This window comes from Adiantum capillus-veneris, chromosome 4 (genome assembly GCF_014529385.1).
Source record: "Adiantum capillus-veneris isolate H3 chromosome 4, ASM1452938v2, whole genome shotgun sequence".
NCBI lineage: Eukaryota > Viridiplantae > Streptophyta > Polypodiopsida > Polypodiales > Pteridaceae > Adiantum > Adiantum capillus-veneris.
The window spans coordinates 34793609-34799608 of record NC_140934.1 but is presented as its reverse complement, the minus strand read 5'-3'; positions in this window follow the sequence as shown (position 1 = coordinate 34799608).

Below are 6000 nucleotides of genomic sequence, written 5' to 3'. Positions count from 1 at the left end.
GATTGTGTTTTTTCAACTATTTGTTGCTAGCTCTAACAACCTCACATTCTCTAGCCAGGCCCGATCCTAGCACACCTCGGTCTAGAGGTATACGAAAATTAGGACCATAGGGTAATAATCTAGTCTTTATTGATCTATGACTATACATGAAGGTTCTTGAAGTCTGTGTGCACTTTTGAAGTCTGATTGCATTTTTTCAACTATTTGCTGCTAGCTTGAGCTCTAACAAGCTCACATTCTCTAGCCATGTCCAATCCTCGCACACCTCGGTCTAGAGGTGCACCTAAACTATAACCTACCCTATCACCAAATTAAACCTAGCCTATGGCTTCACCTATAACAAAACCTAACCGAAGTCCGTTTGCGTTTTTTCTACTATTTGCCGCCAGCTCTAACCTAACTTATAATTTAACCTAACCTACAATCTAAACCTAACTTAACCTAACGTAACCTAACCTATAACCTAAACCTAACCTAACCGAAGTAGTTTGCATTTTTAGAAGTACACGAGTCATCTTCGAAGTTGGTTTGCATTTTTTCTACTATTCATTTGCCGCTAGGTCTAACCTAACATATAACCTAAACCTAGCATAATCTATAACCTAAACCTAACCTACAGGCTAACCTAACCGAAGTCCGTTTGTGTTTTTTGAAGTACACGAGTCATCTTTGAAGTCCGTTTGCGTTTTTTCTACTATTTATCGCTAGCTCTAACCTAACCTATAACTTAAACCTAACCTAACTAAAGTCCGTTTGTATTTTTAGAAGTACACGAGTCATCTTCAAAGTCCATTTGTATTTTTTCTACTATTCATTTGCCCCGCTAGCTCTAAGTTAACCTATAATCTCACCTAGACTATAACATAAACCTAACATAATCTATAACCTAAGCCTAACCGAACTCCGTTTGCATTTTTTGAAGTACACGAGTCATCTTCAAAGTCTGTTTGTATTTTTTCTATTATTTGTCGCTAGCTCTAACCTAACCTATAACCTAAACCTAACATAACCTAACATAGCCTAACCTATAACCTAAACCTAACCTATAACCTAATCGAAGTCCATCTGCGTTTTTAGAAGTACACAAGTCATCTTCGTTTGGTAGCTAATAGATGGACGTTGTATTCGGACAATTAGAACTTATGGTATGGTGTGTAAAGTCAATTAGGTTAGGCTACTCCAAATTGGATTAGCATAGTAATTAGCCATTTCAATCCGCTTCGGGCTAGACACCTAAGGTTAGCATCTTAGGACTAGTGTTGGTTTAGCCGCTAATAGATGGCCGTATTTTGGAGTGTTGGGTGCCTAGGTTTGGCCGCTCCAAATTGAATTAGTGTAGCTTTTTTCCATTTCAATCTTCTTAGGGCTAGCCGCTTAGGGTTCTATGAATTCTGGTTTGGCCGCTAATAGATGCGCACCGTGTTCGGATGGTTAGGGCACACTATGTAAAGCCGCTAAGGTAAAGCGCTCTGAAATATATTAGGGTATTGTTAGGCCATTTAGTCTGCTTAGGGATAGTTGTTAAGAGTTTTTGGCTTTAGATTAGGGACTTTTGTTTTGGTCGCTAATACATTACTACATTTGGAGCGCTAGGCTAGGCTATGTAAATCCGCTTAGGCTTGGCAACTTTTGATTTAGTCCCTCCAAATCCAATTGGTGTAGCGCTTGGCCATTCAGTCTGCTAATAAGGTTAGAGGGTTATGGTTTAGATGTTAGTAGATGGTCATGTTTGGACGTTTGAAATTTTCTTTTATCAATATACAAATAAATTTAATTAAATTTAATATGCATTAAAAGTTCAAGCACTCACATGCGGCCTATTTGAGCAAGAAAAGGTGTTGTAAACATCCTCGAACCTGCAAAAATGCACACACACACACACACACACACACACACACACACACACACACCATGTTAAACCCTAAACCCTAAACCTATAAGTAAACTTGAAAACAACCTTACCTTAGTGCTATGGAGTAGTCCACGAGCAAGATTAGCACCTCCGACAACTTGTTTCGCACCAGATTTGTAAGAGGTGAGGAGGAAGAGAGCAAGAGAAAAGTTGTAAGAAAAAGAGAAATGCGAAGGAAAATGCCACGGGTTTGTGTTTTTGCAGGGTCCATCGGTACAAGTGTTGATACAGGCGTCGAAAAGAGCATTTGTACAGGCGTCTCGTTGAAACATACATTGGAACAAACGTTGGAAATTTAAAAAAGGATTTTTTTAAAACTTCATCTCCCTCCATACTTACTACACATATACCGATGCTTGTCATTGACGCCGTAATTTGACGCTGGAATTTAACTGACCTCTTGTAGTGCGTATATGTCTCTAGGGTAAATAGAATATATATTCACCCCTTCGAATCAATGATTTTGCTCGAAGACAAACTCTATGATGGGACTGCAATAACATCTAACTTGGCCTCGTGCTTTCTCGTATAGGATGGTAGTGTTCTTCATAAATGGGGTTGAATGTCCATAGATTGTACAGATCCTTTGTCTTCCCAATATGACTGTACTTCTAGACTCATTTTAGATCCAGTCTCAATTTCTTTTATTGGTGGAAGAATTACTCCTCTTCCATCACTAGTCTACTTTACTCGTCTACTTAGATCACTTGCTTCATTGGCCTCTCTGACTTGTTTCCATAATTTTTCAAGACCATCTATTTCTTTACAACTATTTGGTATAGCTAGGTGAAATCCCACAGAAGAGTTATCCGTGGTATTCAACACGATCCTTGCTTCTAATGTTGGGTCTTGAGCTTTGTTCCTAGTTTGGTGGGATTACTAGTGTAGGTGGGACAAGGATCACATCCTCATGTTTTCCAATTGGTGGTTCTGTAAAGCTTGGACTGTTTGAATCATTTTTTGGCACATTTCAAGCCTTTGCTTTTCTAGTTCCTTATATAGATATGCCATCAACCTCTGCTCTTGGGTTTGGTTGTTTTTGAGCTGTATGTCATAGGCTTTTAGGAGGGCGTCTAAGGGTTTGTTGAATTTTTGTACCAAGACTGATCCTCTTGAACTAGCACTTCTTGGTTTACTTTTCATGGATGGATCTTCTGGAGGTTGAGATGTCTGCATAAGAGAAGATGAAACCCTTTCCTCATGTTGTCTTATCTTCTCTTTAGCTTGGGTAAGCTCCTTAGCTAGGGATTTTTGCTCTCGTTCCCTACGTACTTTTAGCCTAGCCTTTGTAGCTTTCCAACTATTCCGTTTGCTCTTGGTTTTTTGACTAAGTGTGTCGGTCTTTCGTTCACCCATCTTTGGACTCGTGTGAGTTTTTGTTTTCTCAGTCTCTCGGTTCTCATTACTCATTAGCTTCCTTTTGAGCTTGCACTTGAGTAACTACTTGAACTGGTATGACATTTTTGTTTTTCGAACTACAGGGTAGGTAAATAATACCTGAGACATTTTTTGTGTGATTTGGTTTGGATTTTTTGGACAGTTGAGGGTGAAGTGAATGATGCCACAGTCAAGACAATAGGAATTTACTTGAGTGATCTACGTCTGAGGACATTGTTTGACCAATTGGTTGTCATAGCTTTTGTGAAAATCTGTCTTTGGTTTAGGAGCTTCTTCTTACATTTCCTCTTGGTTGTAAACAAGCTCTGATCTAGCTAAGCCGCTATTCACAATGAACCACAATGTCCTTTTTTCCATCTCATACCTTCTTTCTACAAGTCAAAATGCAAGAGGTGGAGGTGGTACCGGCCTAATCACTCTATGTGTTTCTCTCATCTTCTGTCTCTTCACAGGGCAATACCCGCTTTGATTGTTATAATATATTATAGTTGGTACTCGCGCTTGTTTATTAGATTCTTCCATCATTGTGTTTCTAATGTCCATAGGCATTCTAGCACCTGGCACAATGGAGGTTGTGTCTCTAAGACTGGCTTTGGCCTTGAAATTCCTATTGGACCTGGTGCATTCCCCATAATTATCTAGGTGGAGTATGTGCTACTAGATCAGGTTGTACATACCTTTCCCTAGCATATTCCATGCTATAGTATCACTCTTCCCTCATATGGTTTTTCCATTTTCCCTCAATTTCTCACCACTTAGCCCCCCCCCCGATTAGCCTTTACAAGAGGAGTTAACCTGTTGACCAACTTTTCTTGATCGATAAGTGCCATTGGTTTCACAGTAGATTCAGTCATCTGTGAATCACTCTGCTGAGAGGATGTATCGTCCTTTTGACTCTTACAATTCTTTTCTTTATATTCCTCACAATTATCCACTACATAAAGAGCTTATTTGATCAATTCATTTAGTGTTAGGCACCTTATCATATGCAAATCCTTTTGAAGACCCGCATGTCTCATTCCCTGGATAAAGATCAGCATCAATCATGCATGCATAGGTAGTTCTGCTCTTGTACAGAACTTGACATATCTTTTGAGCCATAATGCCACTTTGTGCAATGATTCACCCTCTTTCTGCTTGAATTTGTGGATTTGTGAGACCATATTTTGAGCTATGCCTTTTTGTGCAAATTCTTCAACGAATTCCTCAAACAGCTCGTTTAGAGTCTCAAAATTGCATCTTTCCGTGAGTCAAACCATGTAGTCGCGTCATCTTCCAGAGTCAATCCAAATCCCGCTAACTATGTCACAAAATCCAAAACTTCCACTGCTCTAATTACTCTTTTGAAATCCTCTACTTGATCTCTCAAGTTTAACCATAGACTCTCCCAATCCTTCTCTCGTTATTGATTTAGGAGGGAATCCAGTTGGTTCCCTTTTTGGAATTCTCGTAGGAATTCTCGTGCTTGGTGGAGGTTTTTTTTGGTCCTTCGTTGACCAAATATCCACCTATTTCTAATGCAATTTGTGGTTTTGTGCTTTCTACAGCTCTGTATTCTCATCCATACTTGTCAACAACTATAGATTTCCATTGACAATCGACTCCGTATGTAACATACAAGAGCTTATAATCCGTGAGCTCTTCGGGGTATGGCTCTGAGCACCTATGAAGGTTGACCTCACGGTTGTCACTATACCTATACAGTCCTTTACTCTCATGATCTTTCATCCAACTCTCTCAAAAGAATTGGTCTTTACAAGTTTGGAAGATCCATTATGAGCAAATGCTACTTTATCGCTCAGATCCCAAAGCTTGTGTAAGGTGAGTTTAAATATAAAGTAGACATGATTTTTCATCTCAAAAACTCTAGCTTGATTTAAGCAGTATATTCCAATGTGCTGATGTGCTTTGGTTAGGAGAAAGTCAGAACTACGTCCAAAACCTCGACCGTTTCCTCACAATTCTCTCAAATTGTCACTTTTTGACATCCCTAACTCGCAAATGCATTTTGAGGCCTTAAAAAAATTTTTTTTTTAATTGACCAACAATGAATGACTCAAAGGGTCTGTAATTGTTTTTCAGGGCTAGAGCTACTCTAGAGCTTCGTTTTGATTAAAAAAAGTTTCTGAATCCGCTATTGAGAGCTCAAGTTATGGTCAAAACAGTCTTCTATTGCATTCAATCTTCCTCTAGATTAATTCTGGTGATTTTAGAGTTTCAACACTAGATACATTCTTTGGTCCACTTACAGGTGTCCAAATTTGGTTTTGGAATGATATTTGGGATTCTAGGGTCAAAAGGAAGTCCCTTGACTGGTCAAAGTTACTCTCTGGCCTCATGGAGACTTCATACACGTATGATGTCTCTTGATTTAGAATTGCACCAAAGTTTAACTATAGAATCTCCTTGATGTACTCTAACCACTCCAAGTCTCAGTTTGTGATTCTGACTCTTTTAGACAAGTCTATCACTCCTTTTTTTTGTTTGGTTGCTTGCAACTTCCCTAGGAGATTAGCTAAGCCAAAAGTGACCCAAATTGAATGAAATTTGTTCTCTACGCCTATTTTGTGATGACAACACTTTTGTGAGCTCACATGTGGGTTTTGGCTTATGATTTGGCACTTGAGACATCATACGAGTATGATGTCTTTTGTGAAAAATTGAAGTGACTTTTATCCCAAAGACTCTTT